The 22,300-nt window shown below is 41.7% G+C and overlaps 1 protein-coding gene across 3 annotated transcripts in view; it reads right to left on the bottom strand.

Moving 5' to 3' along the window:
- CCDC85C (coiled-coil domain containing 85C) overlaps positions 1-22,300 on the bottom strand; it is a 165,905-nt gene that overhangs the window by 13,280 nt on the left and 130,325 nt on the right. The gene's annotated exons all lie outside the window — the stretch shown is intronic.

The raw sequence follows: 22,300 nt of genomic DNA, 5'->3' as shown, positions 1-22,300 counted from the left end.
AGACAGGATGGCCAGGGATTCTTTCATGTCTAGACCACTGATCTGAATTTAACCAAGTTATGGACCTAAAACCGTCTTCCCCGATGGTTGTTCTGAGGCCTTTGTGAAATGATTTGGTGGCCCACACCTCACTTTCTATTGGACAGGTGAACGCATCAGAGAAACCAGCATTAGAATTAGCAGCTTTGTGGGAAATCTCAAAGGAGAATTAATAGGTTGTAAAAGCATGGAGATAAGGCTACCATTGTATTCTGCATTGAATCCCTCCAGCACAGAGTTGGATCTCAGTGTGGGGATAAATGAAAAATTCATTTCTCCCACCAGGGTTGTGAATGTTGTGTAGCTAAACAGAGAACTTTCATCTTCAAGGCGGTCAAGCCAATTCTTTTAACAATAAATGATAAAGGAGGGGAAACGCAAGTGAGTGATCCACTTAATCCAGAGCTGCCAACAAAGAGTATTCAGTAGGATCTTGGATGGAGATCTGCTAAATGCTCTTGGAAGCCTGCAGAATCAGTCTTCAATAAAGGTCAAATGCATCAATATATGTATCATTCTCCCAACCTCTAGCTTCAAAAACACCACACTTTTCTTCTTAATACAACTTAGATCTTAATCTCATGACAACTAAAAGCAGAAGAATTGGGACTCTGTGGCCATAAATCCCTCCCAAAGCTCCCCTTGACTAGAAGATATTAACATACAGTCCTGCTGATCATTACAAGAGGAATCTTCATTATCACCCTGGAAATATAAACAAGGCTTTCTAACTACAATCCAGTAGAGTAAAGGTCTCCCACAAGAGGCAGCAAAATGGACACGCCTTTCCACAATAGCATCTTTCTCTCTTCCTATGTCAGGCATTGATAGTTCTACTACCTTGAGCTATGACTGTAACCACTCTTAAAACTAATATGGGAGACGAGTATGAGGGAAACATGAGCCATAAAGAACAGAGAGAAACGGTTTCCAAAACATGTGATCATGCCCAATTGCTCACTGCACTCACATGAAAAAAAAAACCCACTATTATTTTTCTACAACACCCTCACAGTTGCATTTGATTTAAAGACAAATTGTATATTTTGGATCATTTCAAAAATACATACACATTGGGCCAGATTCTCTGCTGGTGTCAATGGCAGTGGAGCTGTACCCATTTACGGCAGCAGATAATTTGTCCTTAAAAATACAATGTCATACATTTAACATACAATGTTAAATGATGGAAACGTAACAAAGAAAAGGGGCCCGCTTCTGCCTAAACATAGCCTTACTCTGGGATGGCTTCCTTTCCAAGACAAATATGATCATGGATTCTCAGGTTAGGCTTGGTGTTAATAAGTATTATTTGTATGGCAATGTCAGTGGGGAAACCCCTTTACAGATGAAATCCTCAACCCAAAGAGCTCATAAACTAAGTGAAGAATGTACAAATGCAGGAAAGAGGAAAGCAGGACACTAAAAGCAGTGTGAATGAGCAGCAAAGGGTTTCACAAAGCAAGTCTTCAGGATGGGTTTTGAGGAGGAGAACATGTAAATAGGGAGACCTGGGATGCATGTGGTGTATTGAAAACTGTTTTAAATATTACATGCTATCAAGTGTAAGGGGTTTCCTGGTCCTACTGGCAAGCTAGGGGGCCCTGTAGAGAAGCATGTGATCCGAATCAGTCTGCAAAGAGCCAGACTAGAGCGAGGTGAGGTGACTTGTGCGTTGCTGCCTTCAGAAGCAGCCTGCTTTGCCTCTCTCTCTCTCTCTCTCTCTCTCTCTCTCTCTCTCTCTTTGGTTCTTGTGGTCAGGGTTCTGGATTTGAAGAAATAAAGTAGTGTTAGGTTGCAACCCTCCAGAATAAGCGATTTATATGTTTGTATCTAACTTCTCTGTTCGTGTGCTGTGAACATAACATTGAAAAGGGAGTTTTGGGCACAGGAGGCAGCACCAAAGAAGGCACAAAGGTGGGAGTGGAGGGAAAACACGAAAGGGGCATCAACTTGACAGAGTGAAGTCATCAAGGAGAAAAATCAGAGGAGACAAGAATGGATAGGGGGATGGAGAGCTGGTTGTGTAAGTTCCTGAAGGTGAGGAGGAGCATGAATTTCATAAGAAGTGAGAGGGGGAAAGCCAGTGCAGGGATGTGAAAAACAGGTAGATTTAGTCAGAGTGAAAAGTTTTGGGAGGAAGGATGATGTGGTTAGGAATCTGACTTGGGACCCCAGGGTTCAATTCCCCACCCTGCCACAGATTTCTGGTGTGATCTTGGGCAAGTCACTTAGTCTCTCTGTACCATAGTTCCCTGCCTCTTAAATGGGAATATTAGCACTGGCCTACCTCACAGGATAAATACATTTAAAAATAATGAGATGCAGATACTATGGTAATGCGGGCCATATAAGTACTTAGCTAGAACCACAGTGGCTTTCCGGGCTGGAGTGAGTGCCAAGGAAGCCCAAGAAGAGGTGTCTGTAGTAATCAGAGTGATAGGTGACCAGGGTCTTGGCAGGAGGAATGGCCAGATCTGGGGGATGTTGTAGAGGAAAAACTGGCAAGATTTACTGATAGCAACAATCCGGGGAGAAGTGGAAGGAGTCAGAGATAACCCCAAGATTGCAGCCCCACTCTGCAGGAAGGATTGTGGAATTGCCAACAGCAGGAGAGCAGGGAAGGAGGGGCCAAGAAGGAAAGATGAGGAGCTGCATGTCATCCAGCAGCAAGAGCATAAGATGAGATACTGGGGAGAGTGAGAGAGTCAGAGATATGACTGGATGGAAACCAAAAGGTCAGGAGTATGGAGGGAAAACTCAGGCCATCAGCACAGAGGTGGTAGTAGAAGTCTTGTGACTGGAGGAGATTAGCCATATTATCTGAAGGGCTGTTGTACTCTGCTATTTCTGCAGCTCCCATCTCCACAGTAATTTAAGCTCATACTGCTCTTGTTTCTCTCTTACGCCACATTCCTTTATTTCCTCCTTACCCTTTTATAGCAAGGGTCACAGTATTGAAGCAGCCCACTGCAACCCAGCCACAAACAGGTTAATCTATTTATCGCCTTAACAAGCGGACACAGTCTACACAGACAAGGAATGCTACATTCTGCGTTGTGAGGCTCGTATCAGTCTGAATTTCTTCTCTTCTGTTGGTTCTCTTGGATGTGTACACTGCATTAGTCAGAGGTCTTGCTGACTTAGCCACTTGCTAGATTTTCATATCAGTCTGTAATTGAAGCTGGAGACATTCCCCACCCTGTCATGGGACCTGTGGGCTGTTTTCAGAGGTTAATAAAGAATAGTTCACAAAACAAACAGGATGTGACTATTTTTATATTTAAACTGATGAAAAATACACCCTTTCTGCCTCATCTCTCTACTGAGCACAGAACAAGTGAATAAGAACCTAAGTCATTACTAGATGCTAAACTTCTCACTCTCTTTGGTCCAGGTGGGCTTTAATGGCTTTAATCCTGATTTACATCTATATAAATGAGAGCAGAATCTGGCCCATTAAGTTCTATGGTATAGTAGGTAAGTCCATGTGCCAATTTAGCAGGACAACAATTGCAAATTTCTGTTGCATCAGTGGCTTCAAGTTGTTGATTTTGTGAACACATTATATAATAGCCATAGGCTCGCTCCTACCATTCCTTCACAGAATCTAAGTGTCAACATCACCCATGTGGAGAAAGGGGTTCTAAATGATGACTGGTTAGAAATGTACATTTTTCTGGGGTCCCACAGTGCAGGGGCAAGTTGCCAGTTCTCTTATTTAGGATTATTTTATCAGAATGTTCAGGATTCATTAAATCCTCAAAATGTTAAAAGCCGGGAAGACAGGGGAGACGGAGTCTAGATTTTTTTTATATAAATTCTGGCAGTCAAAAGGAACAGAAGAATTGTGATGAGCAACTTTTCCAACATTTCTCAATGGATTTGAAAAAGACAGGAGATCTCATTCTTCTTAGTTCATTACTCTGAGTGTGAATGCTATATCCATTTAACAGCCCCTTCCTCTGCCCACCCCAAGTCACTATTTCAGTTCCGAGATGTCTAGTCCTGAACTGCCAGGAATTGTGCTACTGGCTCCCGAACAGATCAGCTAGCCTTCAGAATCAGAATGAAAGCTTTTAAAAGGGTTTTGCTCGACTGGACAGTCATGGTCCACAGAGATCCCAGGAGCTGAGAACTTTTCAAATAGAGAACTTTTAAGATGGTTAATAATGAAATGGAGCTTGTAGCCACATTTCAAAGCTTCGGAATGTCACGTCTTTTTATTGCTTTCTATTACTACTGATCACTGATTTAAAAAACAAGCAGAATTTTGAACATAAACCCTGATTTTAAAAAAAAAAGCCCAGTCAAATAGTTCAAACAGCAGTAAAACAAGGATAATTGTGATCACATGGGATGCTGTGAAGTGTTGATTGCCATGTGACTGATCAAAGAAAACTACAAGTGAAATAGGCAGGTATCCCCATACAACTCACATAAAACAAAAGTGGATAGATTTTGGTTTGTCACTGATTGATAGGATCCTAGCGGGAGCGGGAAAGAATCCGTTGATTGTCCTTCATGTGGGAACGAATGATACAGCTAATTACTCGCTGGACTGTATCAAGGAGGATTATGCCAGACTGGGGAAGACGCTCAAAGAAATCGAGGCTCAGGTGATCTTCAGTGGGATTCTGCCGGTTCCTAGAGCAGGGCGACGAAGGAGTGACAAGACTATGGCGATCAACAGATGGCTCAGGTATTGGTGTTACAAGGAGGGCTTTGGGATGTACGGTCATTGGGAAGCGTTTACGGACAGACAACTGTTCGCTCAGGATGGACTTCATCTAAGTAAGGAGGGAAATAGAATTCTAGGATGGAGGCTCGCCGACCTCATCAAGAGAGCTTTAAACTAGGAAGTTGGGGGAGATGGTTGGGAGATGTTCAGGAGATCTCCACGCCAGAATATAACCTGGAGAGGGAAGTAAACAAAGTGAGAGGGGATACCCTTGCGGACCAAAGAATTGATCCAAGGAAGAATAGTGGAGTAGAAACCAGATTAACGGGTGATGCTGGTGGTAGAAGGTCTGTGCACGACGGGGGAAAGAATGTCATTGACGCTAAACGCCAAAAATTAAAAGGTTTGTACACTAATGCGAGGAGCCTAGGTAACAAGATGGAGGAACTGGAGCTACTGGTGCAGGAAGTGAAACCGGATATTATAGGGATAACAGAAACCTGGTGGAATAGTACTCATGACTGGAGTACAGGTATTGAAGGCTATGTGCTGTTTAGAAAAGACAGGAAGAAAGGCAAAGGTGGTGGAGTAGCCTTGTACATCAACGATGAGATTAACTGTAATGAAATAAGAAGCGATGGAATGGATAAGACAGAGTCTGTCTGGGCAAAAATCATACTGGGTAAAAAAGCAACTAGAGCTTCCCCTGAGATAGTGCTTGGGGTGTGCTATAGACCGCCGGGATCTGATTTGGATATGGATAGAGACCTCTTTAATGTCTTGAATGAAGTAAACACAAAGGGGAAATGTGTGATTATGGGAGACTTCAACTTCGTGGATATAGACTGGAGGACGAGTGCTTGCAAGAATAATAGGGGTCAGATTTTTCTGGATGTGATAGCGGATGGATTTCTTCATCAAGTAGTTGAAGTACCTACGAGAGGGGATGCCATTTTAGATTTGGTTTTCGTGAGCAGTGAGGACCTCATAGAAGAAATGGTGGTAGGGGATAACCTTGGTTCGAGTGATCATGAGTTGATTCAGTTCAAACTAGATGGAAGGATAAACAAATGTAGATCTTGGATTAGGGTTTCGATTTCTCGAGGACTAATTTTAAAGAGTTAAGGAAATTAGTTAGGGAAGTGGATTGGACGGAGGAACTTGCGGATTTAAATGTGGAGGAGGCCTGGAATTACTTTAAGTCGCAGCTGCGGAAATTGTCGGAAGCCTGCATCCCAAGAAAGGGAAAAAAAACCATGGGCAGGAGTTGTAGGCCAAGCTGGATGAGCAAGCAACTCAGAGAGGGGATTAGAAGAAAGCAGAAAGCTTACAGGGAGTGGAAGAAAGGCGGGATTAGCAAGGGAAGCTACCTTGGTGAAGTCAGAACATGTAGGGATAAAGTGAGGAAGGCTAAAAGCCGCATTGAACTGGACCTTGCAAAGGGAATCAAAACCAATAGTAAAAGGTTCTACAGCCACATAAATAAGAAGAAAACAAAGAAAGAAGAAGTGGGGCCGCTATACACTGAGGATGGAATGGAGGTTAAGGACAACCTAGGCATGGCCCAATATCTAAATAAGTACTTTGCCTCAGTTTTTAATAAGACTAGTGAGGAGTTTAGCAATGATGGAGGGATGATAAACGGGAATGTGGATATGGAGGTGGATATTACTGCAACTGAGGTAGAGGCCAGACTTGAACAGCTTGATGGGACAAAATCGGAGGGCCCGGACAATCTCCATCCGAGGATATTAAAGGAACTGGCGCGTGAAATTGCGAGCCCGTTAGCGAGAATTTTTAAGCAATCGATAAACTCGGGGGTTGTGCCGTACGACTGGAGGATTGCTAACGTAGTCTCTATTTTTAAGAAAGGGAATAAAAGTGATCTGGGTAATTATAGGCCTGTTAGCTTGACATCTGTAGTATGTAAGGTCTTGGAAAAAATTTTAAGGGAGAAAGTAGTCAAGGACATATAGGTCAATGGTAATTGGGACGAATTGCAACATGGATTTACTAAAGGTAGATCGTGCCAAACCAATCTGATCTCCTTCTTTGAGAAGGTGACGGATTATTAGATAAAGGAAATGCGGTAGATCTAATTTACCTCGATTTCAGTAAGGCGTTTGACACGCTTCCTCATGGGGAACTGTTAGTTAAATTGGAAAAGATGGGGATGAATATGAAAGTTGTAAGGTGGATAAGGAACTGGTTAAAGGGGAGACTCCAGCGGGTCGTATTGAAGGGTGAACTGTCAGGCTGGAAGGAGGTTACTAGTGGAGTCCCTCAAGGATCGGTTTTGGGACCGATCTTATTTAACCTTTTTATTACTGACCTTGGCACAAAGAGCGGGAATGTGCTAATAAAGTTTGCGGATGACACAAAGTTGGGGGGTATTGCTAACACGGAGAAGGACAGGGATACTATTCAGGAAGATCTGGACCACCTTGTAAACTGGAGTAAGAGTAATAGGATGAAATACAATAGTGAAAAGTGCAAGGTCATGCACTTAGGGATTAATAATAAGAATTTTAGATATACGTTGGGGACGCATCAGTTGGAAGCAACGGAGGAGGAAAAGGACCTTGGGGTATTGGTCAATAGCAGGATGACTATGAGCCGCCAATGTGATACAGCTGTTAAAAAAGCAAATGCGATTTTAGGATGCATTAGGCGAGGTATTTCCAGCAAGGATAAGGAGGTGTTAGTACCGTTATATAAGGCGCTGGTGAGACCCCATCTGGAATATTGTGTGCAGTTCTGGTGTCCCATGTTCAAGAAGGATGAATTCAAACTGGAACAGGTCCAGAGACGGGCTACTAGGATGATCCGAGGAATGGAAAACCTGCCTTATGAAAGGAGACTCAAAGAGCTTGGCTTGTTTAGCCTGGCCAAAAGAAGGCTGCTGGGGGATATGCTTGCTCTATATAAATATATCAGAGGGTTTAACGTTAGGGAGGGAGAGGAATTATTTAAGTTTAGTTCTAATGTAGGCACGAGGACGAATGGGTACAAACTGGATATTAGGAAGTTTAGACTTGAAATTAGACGAAGGTTTCTAACCATTAGGGGAGTGAAGTTTTGGAACAGCTTTCCGAGGGAAGTAGTGGGGGCAAAAGACTTATCTGGCTTCAAGACTAAGCTGGATAAGTATATGGAGGGGATGTTATGATAGGATAGTTTAATTTGGGCAATTGATCTTGGATTATCACCAGATAAGTCTGCTCAATGGTCTGCGGGGAGATGTTGGATGGGATGGGAACTGAGTTACTGCAGAGAATTCCTTCTTGGGTGCTGGTTGGTGAGTCTTGCCCACATGCTCAGGGTTTAGCTGATCGCCATATTTGGGGTCGGGAAGGAATTTTCCTCCAGGGCGGATTGGCAGGGGCCCTGGAGGTTTTTCGCCTTCCTCTGCAGCGTGGGGCATGGGTCGCTTGCTGGTGGATTCTCTGCAGTTTGAGGTCTTCAAATCAGTTTTGAGGATTTCAATAACTTAGTCCTGGATTAGGGGTTGTATAAAAGTGGATGGGTAGGGTTCTGTGGCCTGCCTTGTGCAGGAGGTCAGACTAGGTGATCATATTGGTCCCTTCTGACCTATGAGTCTATTTTGTTTGTGACTTGATTTGCTTTGCTCTGTTTGGATTTATTTCTAGGTGTTTCTATGGCACCCTAGGTATCTGGGAGTTTCATATACATTCATGAATTTATCATAGGAGGTAGGGAAATAATATTATCCCTACTTTACAGATTAGGAACTGAGGCACACTGAGATGCAGTGACTTGCCCAAGTTCACACAGGAATTCTGTGGCAGAGTCAGAAACTGAACCCAGAACACTGGAATCTGACTCTAGTGCCTTGATGCAAATCTCAGTCTTCTCTGTTGTGCATGGTTCTTCTATTTTGCATGAGAAAAAGGATTAATAACAAGCTGGCTGACTTTCTGTCACATGTTGGGGGTAAGAATAGCTCAGTGGTTTGAGCATTGGCCTATTAAACCCAGGGTTGTGAGCTTAATCCTTGAGGGAGCCATCTGGGGCAAAAATCTGTCTGGGGATTGGTCCTGCTCTGAGCAGTAGGGGGTTGGACTAGATGACCTCCTGAGGTCCCTCCCAACCCTGATAGTCCATGTTTGGTTAAAAAAATCCTAGAGACTTGATAGGAATCTCAACCTACAGGAAATATTTTTCCAACACTACACCATCACACATTATACTACTTATCCTTTTCCTCTTTCCCTTTCTCTGAGGTACATTAGCTACTAAGGAAGCAATCATTGGTATACGTGGAGCTTCACTATATTCACAAGTGCAATGTAAAGTCAGTTGATACAGTGGCTTATGAAATGTGAGTGTATGTCAGAGGTTCTCAAACCCCCTCAGGGGGTCGCAAACTGTCAGCCTCCACTCTAAACCCCCTCTTTGCCTCCAGCATTTATAACGGTGTTAAATATACCAAAAGTGCTTTTAATTTATAAGAGTGGTTGCACTCAGAGGCTTGCTATGTAAAAGGGGTCATCAGTACAAAAGTTTGAGAACCACTGGTGTATGTGATGGTGATCATGACCACATGCAGGGTGTAAAAGTTACATATAAAACTGAAGACTCACTCACTGAGACCTGATTTGCATACATGTACAATCATTCATTTTGTAAGTGCAAATGGATGTGCCTGCAAGTATTGCTGGAGCAATCAGGGAAGCCCACTAAATACTTGGCCCCAGAAACACAAACACCCCAGGAGATTGTGTTGTCTCAGTGCTAGCAACTAAATTAAATCTGCATTTACCAGATTATACAGCAATTAATGAAACTTTGCAAACGCATGCCATAAACACAAGGCACAATAAAGGTAAAATAATCCCAAAAACTACTACCACCACTTTCTTAGCTTCAATTGATTCATTCAGAAATGGAAACTGAAATTTCACAGTTCAGCTTTAACACATCATCAACCACCCACCGAGTGGCAACTCCAAGAGATCTTGCTGAAAATGTTCCCCTCCTTTGTCTTACCTATCTTGCTAGGGAAAAAAGGAGCCCATTTTGGGAGCATATCAGACCAGGAGCTGTGCTACATGCAGAAAAGCCACCTTACTGAACTGAAAACCCTGCTCAGTAGGGTTCAGGCAGGATCCAAAACGAGGAGAGATGGGGGACATCTATTTGAGCCTATGTCCATTTTTTTCTGTTTTATTAGGCTGCTCACAAGATTTAGTCCTTACACTGATATACAAAAGGCCTAGAGACAGACTCCTTGAGGATCGGAAATAAGGTTACTATCGTTGGTCTCAAAAATTCTTTGGGTACTTCAATATAAATATCATCGTTAGCATCTATTTGATGAATCTGTGGAAGCTGTCAGTTCGGAGCTGGGACTCGCACATGCCTTTCTATGCTATGCGACCACAGAAGGGTTAAACTTGGAAAGAAGAGCCAGTGCAATGTATATTCCAAGCATGACATGACTCTGAGAAGACATTTCCCCCTCCCTTCGAAGCCCCTTTCTCTCTTACTGTATATAGTCATGCCTGGAGCACACTCCTGCCTCTGCTATGCAGTGCATATAAGGAGGACCAATTCCTCTTGTGATAGCATCACCTGAAGACACTCAGATTAAGTGTCTCCCAGGAGGGGAGATTGGTTAACAACCAATTACAGGTGCTTTTTTTGACCAACTTTAGCCCTTTTTTTTTTTTTTTTTTTTTTTTTGCCATCCTGCTGTTCGATGCATCATTCTCTAATCCCATTATCTCCTTTCCTGTCTCTGAGTAGAGCATCCACGAATGTGCCAGTTTATTTGGAATTGTTCTGAACAGTTATCTTCCCAGTTTGTCTATTCACCAGCGTGGCCACTGACCCACAGTAATGGTAGGGCCGTCAACCCTCCAGGATTGGCCTGGAGTCTCCCAGAATCAGCATCCATCTCCCTTCCTACTGAAAGCAATCCAGGAGATTTTAATAGAATATTTTAAGAAAATGACACTATGTCATGTTGCGGGGGGAAAAATCTCCTGAAATAGCTTTAGTCAGAGCTGGCCATCCTAAGTCATGGTGGCACTTCATTAGCATGTGCCCATCATTCAGACATATTGCAGGATTTTTTTTAAAAAAATAAAAAATCCGCATCTCCTGCACATTCAGATGGCCACACTTTTGTACTAACCTAAGTCATGTTATGCTCCTTTCCAGCTGTGCAAAGCATCATGACTACCACAGGATACAAACACGAGAACACGTATCCCACAGAGGGAAGTACGGGCAGATGCTATGGAAAGAGAGTTTACATCTTGAATAGAAGACTATTACTGTGTGCCGCTAATTGCTTCACTGCTGTTACTGAAGGAAGTGAGCCACTGGTCCTTGGTATTAGCAAGTGAAAACAAGACGCATCTTCCATCTCAGATTCAGAAGGACTTTATTCCAGATGCTAATCTCCTTCAGCATTATTTAATTTGCCTCCCATTAATCATACTGAGCAGCTGGCCATGTAAATATTGAAATCCATGAATTAACCATTGGGTCTGTCCAGGAGCCAGGCAGAGCCCATCTGCACAGCTCAGACACCGACTAGTCAGACAAACCGTATCTTCAGGGCAGAGTTTAGTGAAATCTACTTAAGAAACAAAAAGGGCTTATATATCCTGTTTGATTAATAAAAAACAATTTAACTGCTTCATTGCCATACAGTCCTAAATATCCAGTCTCTCCAATGGAAGAGGACCCCTTTCTCTGCAGCCATGTCCCACACTGCTCCCTGTCACATGTCTGAATCGGTGTGCCAAGGAGAAGGGAGCTCTGATGGGACCACACAGAGGAGGATGAGGGAAAGCATGGACATCCTTTTGCAACTAGCTCTCCCATGCAACAGCAATGTTTGGTATCTACCTACCTGAACAGCATTAATGCCGCACACAGTTCCACTCTCCTGGAATGCCGCAGTGCACTCAACTCACTGGTCCAACTTCTCCTCTGGGTTACAACAATGTAAACCCAAGTAACTCCACTGTGGTTTGTATTTAGACTGGTGTAACAGACCGGAGTTCAATTTACACTATCTAAAAAACATGATACCCCCTTAGAATCTCACAACACCAAAAAGGCATCATGGTCTTTCACAAAATTTTACAAACTGGTATTAGCATGCTAAATCCAGAGCTGTTTCAGACAAATAACTAAGTGATATAGGTTGCAAAAAAAATTCTGCATACTATCGGCAGCAACGTTATACCATTTTTCCACGGACAGTGTGTTAACACATTGTTAAGTGACTGGCTAAAGTGGAGACTGTCAACTTGAGTATTTTGAAGAAGACTAATTTTTTAATTAAAAATAAACAAATCAAGCACTCTTAAAACAGTACTTCCAGATTTAAAATAAAAAGAAGTTCCTTTTAAAAAGATTAAGGATTTTTCTGCTCACCTTTTGATGTTTAGAACAGTATTTTGGCTGTGCCTGGTAGCCACATTCCCCAATGGTGTTGTCAACTCTCGTGAATTTTTGTCACACATGCATATTTGTTATTTTTCTTAAAGCCCCAGCTCCTGGAGCCAAATTATTAAAAGCTTTCATTTTAAAGCAGAGAAAAGGTGGAAAATGTGAAACACTAAATACTCAAAAAACAGAAGGCAAATAAAAATGTTATTTTTAAGTTTTCATGTTCTTTAAGCCAATCTTATGATGGGGGGGGGCTGATTTTGGAATGCTTGGGGATGGCAAATACAGCAGTAGATAGTCTCAGGGCCATCTCTCCTCAACTCTCCCCTTTCCTCTCTGCACATACCACTGTATATTTCAGTTCTGGTTTTGCAGCTACTGGTCAACAGTCTCTTGAGAGACCTGGGGAAGACTGAATGCAAGAGTTTCCCCCACACACACTCCCCCGAGCTGAAAATAAGCAATGTCATCATACTAATACACAAAGCAGGAAGTGAACTATCTGCAAAGTGGTGTCAAAAAGCTTAAAGCCACAACAGATGGATTTCTCTCATCTCTTTCAGTTCTGAAAGGTTAATTATGACAACAGTAGATACAAAAGATTAAGATGGAAACGTGATTTCCAAGTTGTTGGTCAAATTGAGCAAATTCTGTCTTGGGTCAGCTGTTTTGGGACATTGAGGGGAGACACACCACCCGCTGTTCATAGACTTCATAATAACTGTTGATAAAGGCCTACTGTCTTTAAAATATATTAGCTTATTCTCAGTTGCTTGAAGTTTTAAAATAGCATTCCTTGCACTGCAAATTCTGTCACTCTTCTGACAATCATTTCATTTAATTTTCCCGTCTTCACCCCCTATTGTCATGGCAGTGAAAGGGCTGCCTTGGATTTCTCTCTGTTCAATAGCATCATGGTGTTATCAGCATCATCAGCTGGAATGCGCTTCCTTCTGTCGTGCTCTCCATTCATTGTTCCCCGTGTGTAAAAAGGTACTGGGTTCATTAGGCAAATATTCCACAGAGCGGAGGTAATCAATGGATCCAGTGGGCTACATCCTGGCCTCAGATCCACTCAGAAAGCTCCCATTAAGTAAGCGGGTTATTGAATGCATGTATGGGAGGATCTTTAGTGGTATGATCCTCAAAATAGAATGTTATTTAATAGTTGACCTTGCAGAAATTCCCCCTGCATAATTAAGAATTGAATAACACATCTAATTTGTGTATTTATATGCATACACACACAAATACACACACAGAGATTTACCCTCTTCTCATGCTAGCTGGGCTACAGGTTGGTGTTTTTTGAGATAGGTTGGAGAAACAGAAAGGGGAATGGAACATTCTTTTGGGGAATGTGCCAGTGCACACCAGCTCTAGGAACCATAAGGAACTGTTTTGGGAGCCTTTAACTCTGATTTCATTGCATATGCTGGTCTAACACAGATCCTTAACTTGGTATTTTCCCCCCACTGGGAACTGACGAAAAGAAATTCAAGTTCGCACACCAGTTTTCCTATGATTTATTTCAAAGGGGCCTCATATGAAAGTGCTTTGCATGGGAGCCACCATATTTCCGGCTAAAAAGGACAAGACAGGAGTTTGATTGGAGCAGTGATGTAACTACCATCATGTTGTCTCCCACCACTACCCTAGTAGGAGGCTCAAGAGATATCCTGCGTATCAGTTCAGGATTGTCTATAGCACCCATCCCTGTGGTATCTAAGTGCTTCTTATACACACACACACACTTTTTGTAATAATAATGTGCCCACCATATAGCAAAAGAAAATGCACTTTTCAAGTAATATCTTTATAAGGAATGTGACATCTCTGGCTAGTACATGGTAGCAAAATCTAGGGAGATGAACCCCAAGGGGAAAGGAATTGCTCCCAGACTCCTCTTCAGTTCAATCAATGCAAATGTGATTTGTTACAAAATAATCATGCACTAAATAAAAAGTATACATTAATAAATATGCAATGTCTCATTTGGTCTTTGGAGCATCCAGAGCTACCAAGTGCATTCCTCAGGTGGAGGATGGGAGAAGTCTAAACATGTAGGCCGCTTCAAATAATGAATAAGGAGTCGTGTACCTAAGGTTTGCATGGGGCTGGTAACCTCATCTGACAAAAACAAACTTACTACAGAAATGAACATCAGGAGCCATATCTGTGTGCAGCAGGCTCAAACAAGTGATCGACTTCATGCGAAGAATATGACATATTGGTCAAAACTGTAAAGAAAGCCCATGTCCTGAGAAGTCTCTTGCTCAAGACCAGATCAATAATGAAAATCAGATTTTGGAATGTGGGAACAATGTACAAAGTTATTAAAGCTGTCCAAGTAATTAAAGAAATGGATAGATTCCATCTTGATATCCATGAAATCAAGGAGTGTTAATGGACAGGTTCAAACAAATTACACTATATAGAGAAATAAAGAAGATCATTTCCATTCCAGGATTGTGGATGGTAGACTGAAGCTGGCATAGCAATCCTAATGTTGAATGTGGCAGGGCAGGAATCAGGCAAAGAAAGAATTATTAAAGCTTGGTTTCAGACTAGATTCTTCAGACTAACAGTCATACAATGCTATGCACCAACCATAAAAAATCCAGACGAAGAAAAAAATACTTTTTATGATTTGTTACAGAATGTGTTAGCCAAGGTCCCAACATATAATATCATAGTGACTAGAGGTGGTTTTAAATGCAAAAGTTTGAAATAACAATGATGGGTTAGATAAAGTTATAGGCAAGTGTGACAGGGGTATGGACATCAATCAAAATAGTGAATGATCAATAGAAATTTGCAATGTGAACAACTTAGTGATAGGTGGAACAATATTTCCTCATAAAGAAATCCATGAAGTGACATGGAACTCCCCAGATGGTGCCACTAAGAACCAGACAGACCACTTCTGCATTTCAAGAACCTTGCGCAGCTCCTTGGCAGATGTACATGCATAGGGGAGCAAATGTGGGCAGCGACCATAACTGTTGTATCACTAACTTGAAGATCAAGTTAAAGAGGATGTTGAAGATTAAAAGTGGACCATGCATAAACAGAATACAATTAAAACACAAAGACAAAAAGTGCTTTTCAGCTTGAATTGAAGAACAGATTCAGTGTTCTAACTGAATCAACCAAAGCGAAACAAGACATCGATACTCTGTGGGAAAACATCAGAGGGTGCTATCTAGAAAATGCAATTGGCAAGAAGAATACAGAGTTCTACATCAAGAGGTGAAATGGAGGAGTGCTACAAGAGATAAAAGGGCATATACTGATAGAAAATGTCAAGAAGCTTAAGATGCTAGCCAAAGAGGTGACCTTACAATCTTATGTAAGACAATCAAACAGCTAACAGGAACTTTAGCACTACTACAGGCCCTATTAAAGGTGCAAATGGAAAGACTCTTAGTACAGAAGAGGAAAAAGGGAAAGATGGGTGGTACATTTTTAGGTTGTTTTAAATAGACCACGCCCAAGTGACCTGCTAGAAATACATAACGAAGACCTAGCACTAGAGCTTCATTTTGATCATGGAGATACTGCAATATAAGAAGCTAGAAAAGCCATCAGTAAACTGAAAAATGGGAAAGCAGCTGGAGAAATGGTTAAAGCAAGTGATGAAACAGCCTGCCAAAACCACAAGGAAAGTCTGGGTAGAATATAGAATGACTAAAAGAACCTAACCCAGTGGAAGAGAGCCCTTATAGTAAAATTGCTAAAGAAGGGTGACCTTACCAAGTGTAATAACGGGAAAGGAAGCACATTACTCTCAGTGCCTGTGAAAATTATGTACATTATCATCCTTGAATATATCAAGAAACAAATAGATCTACAATTTAAGACAGGATCAAGCAGATTTTAGACCACTGAGATCCTGTGCAGACCATACTGGCATTATAGAACAAAGTATGAGGTGGCAAGCACTTCTTGTGATAAATTTTGTAGATTTCCAGAAGGCTTTTGACATTGTATCCAGAGACGGTCTTTAGAGAATTAGGGCATATTATGGAATATCAACTAAATAATTAGAATAATCAAGGATCTATAGGTTAATGCCAATGATAAAACACAATTGAATGACCTCATTTTTGCTGATGACGTGTCCTGCTTAGTTCAACACATCACTTAATGGAAGAAAAGACCCAACTTTTGGCAGACACAGCAAAACAAGGTGGTTTGTTTATCAACAGAGGGAAGACAAAATATGTGGCTATCGGTGTCCCAAAAGTAACTATTATAGAAGATGAAGAAACACTTGAAGTCATTCATTTTACCAATCTAGAGAGTGAGATGTACAATGATAGTGATAGATATCAAGCAATGAATATCAAAAGCAGCAAAAAACTGTTATAACCTTGAAAAAAATTGGAAAAGTAGCATGATTTGGAACTGGCAAAAATACAGATTTTTAACATAGGCATCAAGTCTGTCCTTCTTTATGAACCAGAGTCATGGAAATTTACAACAGAAATTGATAAGATCAGCTCATTCCCAAATAATGAGCTGCAAAAGAGCTTCAGAGTCCATTGGAAAGAGTTTTTTGCAACATCAGAAATTCCAAGTAGTGCAAACCAACTTAAAGCTCAGATTGCTCCCACAGAGTTCATCACTAAAAAGGAGCAGGTGGTGGCCAAGGTACGGGGACTTGTGCCATCCTAGGGAGAGGTGGCTTCCCTGGCATGTGTCAGGGTGGGCTGTCAGGCGCAGTGGTCTACCACAGTGTGCCCCTGCAGCTGGGTGGCAGCAAGGCCACCTACTGAACTACCCCAAATTATGTTACCCCCGGGTCACTTCCTATCAATCTGGAGCTTCTGAGTTTGGGGCATGGTCAGACTTTTCTCAGGCTCTCAGTGTCCAGTTCAGTTAATCAGCCTCAGGGTTTTCAATTCCCAAAGAGCGGGGAGACCCCAAGTCCTGTGCTAGTACGGCTAGTTGCCACTCCCTACACAGTTCTCCACAACAGCGTTGCTTCCTGGTGTCACATGCAGTTCATTCCCCCTTCTCCTGGGCTACAAATGCTCTTTGAAAATGTTCCTCCACTAGAAATATGCCTTGCACCTGTTGAGTGTGGGCCTCCCTAGCCCAGTTGCTCTACTCTCTACCCTGGTTCACCATGGGGCCTGTACACCACATCACACAGTATCCTTCCAGGCACTGAAGTGAGGCTGACTGGTCTATAATTCCATGGGTACCCTGAGTTTCCCTTTTTAAAGGCAGGTACTATGTTTGCCCTTCTCCAGTCTTCTGGGACTTCACCTGTCCTCAGGAGCTCTCAAAGATAATTATTAATGGTTCCAGGATTCAACTAGCTTCAGTTAATTTCCTAATTACCTTAGGATGAATTTCATTAGACCTTGCTGCCTTGAATACATCTAACTGATCTAAATATTCTCTAACCTGTTATTTTCTTATTTGGGCTTGCATTCCTTCCCTCTTGTAGTTATTATTACTTGTGTTGAGTATTTGGTCACCATTATCTTTTTCAGTAAAGATTGAAACAAAATAGCCATTTAACACCTCAGCTTCTTGATGTCCACAGTTATTAGCTCTCCCTCCCAACTAAGTAGAGGACCTTCACTTTCCTTCATCTTTCTCTTGCTTCTTATGTATTTAAAGAACCTCTTCTTAATGCCTTTTACATCCCTTGCTAGGTGTCACTCTTTTTGTGCCTTAGCCTTTCTGATTTTGTCTCTACATGACTGTGCTATTCTTTTGCATTCCTCCTTATCAATTTATCCATGTTTCCACATTTTTGTAGGATTCCTTTTTGATTTTCAGGTCACTAAAGAGCTCCTGATGGAGTCATATTTGCCTCTTATTAGTCTTCGTATCTTTCCTTCGCATTGGGAATAGTTTGCAGTTGTACCTTTAATATTGTCTCCTTGAGAAGCTGCTAGCTGTCCAAAAATCCCATTTCCCTCAGATTTTCTTCCCATGGGAACTTACCAGCCAGTTCTCTGAGTTTGTTAAAATCTGATTTTTTTAAGTCCATTGTTTTTATTTGGCTGCCCTCACTCCTTCCTTTCCTTAGAATCATGACAAGTAATATTTCATGATCACTTTCATCTGAATTGCTTTCCACCTTCAGATTCAATACTAATTCCTTCCTGTTAGTCAGAATCAAGAGTAAAACAGCTGCCTCCCTGGTTATATTCTTCATTTCCTGAAACAAAAAGTTGTCCACAATACACTCCAAGAAGTTACTGGAAATTTTGTGATTTGCCATATTACTTTTCCAACAGATGTCTGGGTAGTTAAAGTCCCCCATTACTTTTACCGCAGAATATACATGTATACTTATATACACACAAAGATACACTGACACGTTTTATTTTATTGCCAGATTGCTAGAAAAGCTCAAAATAATTACAGTGATTTGGGAATTTTATTCTAATTCTGAAAGAACCTCTACAAACTGATATATTTTCCTAATATTTTATACTTTCCTGGATTCAACACAATCAAAATTACAGAAAGGGGGTGTGATGGGGTATATGAGACCCGCTGAGGCCCCCTGCTGGAGGCTGCATGGTCTTGCCACACCCCACCCCAATAAAGGGCAGTGAAAAGGATCCTCTAAGCTGCCTGAAGTGGCTGTGTGGGACACAGCCAATCAGGGCCCAGAAGCCTAGTATAAGAAGAGCTGCAGGACCAACGGGAGTTCAGTTCCTTGCTGGAGCTGTAGAAGTGTGGCTGGCTGGTGGAGCTACAGAACCCTGGACAGGGCAGCACTGCCAGAAGTTGGGGAGAGTGAGAAGGAGCCTTGAGCCGGTTGCTGGGACTCCATACCTCTGAGAAGGCTGTAAAAAACATTGGGGTTTGCTATAACTGGCCCCTCCAGTAAATAAGGATTTGAAGTTGCCAGGGTGAAGATACCTGAATTTGTAGGAATATGAGTCTAGACTGGTATTAAATTATCTCTTCTTTTCTTAGGTATTCATTTGTAAAAAGCAATATGAAAGAGGCCTGGGTGCTTGAGGGCTGTGCACTCATGCTACAGAGCTCTGAAGCAGTATTCTCTTATCATTTAAAAGATGAGAACTGCATCCAGAATCTTATATTCAAGGCTCAGAAACAGCCAACACATGCTCTGTATGCCGTACCGGCGCTTTTCTAAAACTACTTTCTTGTTCTCCAGGATCTCAACTTCCATTTTAATAAAAAGCAAACCTAGCTGTTATGGCTGCAAAGAAAACCTTAAAAAAATGTGAACTAAATGAACCTGAAACAGAGATGAGTCTGCAAAGGGCATAAAACAACAGCTCTGAGGGGTGTGAACTGCCCCATTCATTTCAGTGAGGTGTGAACTCAGCTGCCCAGTGATTATAATTTCAATGCAATATTGTTAATTCTTTCGTCTCCAGGTAAGAAAGGAAAGGGACGGTCACAATCTGGTCACAAAAATGAGTGAGGTCCCATCTTGGTGTCACAGTAGTTGGCATCCTGGATAGCACCACTTACTCTTCACTTTCTTGCCTCACCATGCAAGGAGCCCAACAGCGCACAGAGACCAGGCACAGTCATTCTGAACAGCTGCATAATCTGCTGAGAGTAGGCAGAGCTTCTTTTATGAGCAGAGCTTGGAAAAGCACCACCACTTCTCTCCTGCCCCTGGCTTATAATTAGAAGATTTCTCAGTGTTGCCAACTCTTGCGATTTTATTATAAGTATCAGAAAAAATGGTGTTTTTCTTAAAACCCCAGCTGCTGGACTCATGTGGATATGTGAGAATCTCCACTTCCTTTTTTTTTTTTTTAAGTATGTTTCTAGCCGTATGTTTCTGAAGAAAAACTTGAAAACCTGACCAAAGTATGGTCTAAAGGTTCAAAGCTATACATTGGGGGTTGATAGTTATAAGCATGGGCCTCTCTTGTAGTGGCGTATTAGTTTTACAGGGCCTTTTCTCAATCTCCCCAAAGAGACAACACCAAAAAGTAGCTTCCTGCTTCCACCAATTTAAATAGGATCCTTAAAGTTTCCTGCTCTCCAATCCCAACAATACACTGGCACTTTGCCTGCTATAATTTGTCAGCCCAGCAGAGATAGTCTACCCATATCGTGCATTACTGTCACACATCAGGTTTTATTTACAGGAATAAACTATTATGCTGACCCATTACAAAAGCCATTTAGCATACTTCAAAATCTCTAGACTGAGATCCTTCTCCCTGCTTTGGCCCCTTTACTCTGGATAAAAGGGCCAGGGTGGTGTCAAGTTGCTCCAAAGCCCTGGGTCCTGCCAATGGAGGATTCTCCTGGTACAGATACTGTGGAAGACAGCCATTGAGGAGGTGCGTGGAGTGGAGCTTTGGGTGGGAGGGTTGTGTTGGGGTAGGGCCATAACATGCAGCACTGCAGAGATTCTGGGAAGTGCTGCATCCCTAGGGGAGATGCAGGAGGCTGTCTAAATTCTGACCGTGCTGAGGAGCAAAAGCCGTCTTAAATCCCCATCCCCTGGGGTTGTGAGTTCTTTGCAGCACCTCACCTCTAGAGTTTATCTTTAGCTTTGTTACAAACACTTGACTCAGTGAAAGCTCATACACCAAAAACCTGCAAGTTAGATTTCACACTGTTAGAAACTGAATTGCTTAAATGCCATCTTTAGTAGCAAAAGTATAGCAAAAACTTGCTTCATGGTTAGAGATATCTTTTGCCCCATCCCTAAGAGGTAAACGTTTGTTCAGCAGAGTATTAAAGGAACACAATGATTAAGCATATTTGTACTATCAGTTTTTAAAAAAGAAAGACATGAGGAGTTACCACATATGGGCAACTTAAATTACATCTCACAATCCTAATTCATTACTAGATTAATTCTGGAGAAGACATCTGACCATAACAGATGAACTCTGGAGCAATCCCTTAACAAATGAAATAGCATTCCAAAAATTAAATAATAATGCCTTGTAGTTACATAACATGTTCTGTCAAAAGCTCCTTAAGCAAAGAATTAAGCCTTAAAAACACCTCCATGGAGCTGGTAATTATTTCTCCTCTTTTATAGATGAGGAAACGGAGGCACAGAGAGGTGAAATAACTTGCAGAAGTTCACACAGGAGAGAGAGACTGGAAGAGAACCCAGATCTCCTGATTCCCAGACCTGTGCCTCAGCCACCTTATTATACAGCAAGCAAGTACCTGCAGTTATCATTATTTATTCTTTTTTAATTGATTTAGATTTTATTTTTTTTAAAAATCCCCATCCCAGCCTCCCTCTGCAGGAGTAGACAGGATATATAAGTAGAAAATCCATACCACTTGAACAGTGTCCATAAAAAAAAAAAATCTAGGAGACTCCCCCGACTCCTGCCTTCCAAACTCCAACTCCCATAGCATCCTTGGATGCATAGCCTGGAGAATCTTGAGTGGAACTAGAGGTTATTTTACATCTGTATTTGGCATTCGTGAGACCACTGATGGAATACTGTGTGCAGTTCTTGTGTCAACAACCGAAGAAGGATGTTGATACATTGGAGAGGATTCAGAGAAGAGCCACATGAATGACTAAAGGGTTAGAAAACCTGCCTTGTAGCAACAGACTCAATCTATTTAGCTTAACAAAGAGAAGATTAAGAGGTGACTTGGTTATAGTCTATAAGAACCTACGTGGGGAACAAATATTTAATAATAGGTTCTTCAGTCTAACAGAGAAAGATACAACACAATCCACTGGCTGGAAGTTGAAACTAGTCAAATTCAGCTTGGAAATAAGACATAAAATTTTAACAGTGAAGGTAATCAACTACTGGAACAATTAACCAAGAGTCATTGTGGATTCTCCATCAGACAATTTTTAAATCAAAACGATGTTTTTCTGAAGGTTATGCTCTATGAATTATTTTTGGAGAAGTTCTATGGCCTGTGTTATACAGGAGGTCAAACCAGATGCTTACAGTGGTCCCTTGTGGACTTGGAATGTATGAATCCTGAAAAGTAATAAGCACTCAAAGCTATGATCTGCACACTGTCAGAATCAGACCCTGGATCGATTTCATATCACTTTACAGCCAGCATGTGTCTGGACACTACCAGGGCTACCCGTACTGAGCAATCCTTACCGTGATATAATTGAACAAGTATAACATTCAGAGGTTCCTCAATCTTTTTGGAAGAAGAGCATCAAGGATT

Source organism: Gopherus evgoodei, chromosome 4, assembly GCF_007399415.2.
Source record: "Gopherus evgoodei ecotype Sinaloan lineage chromosome 4, rGopEvg1_v1.p, whole genome shotgun sequence".
NCBI lineage: Eukaryota > Metazoa > Chordata > Testudines > Testudinidae > Gopherus > Gopherus evgoodei.
This window is presented reverse-complemented; position numbering and strand designations above follow the sequence as displayed.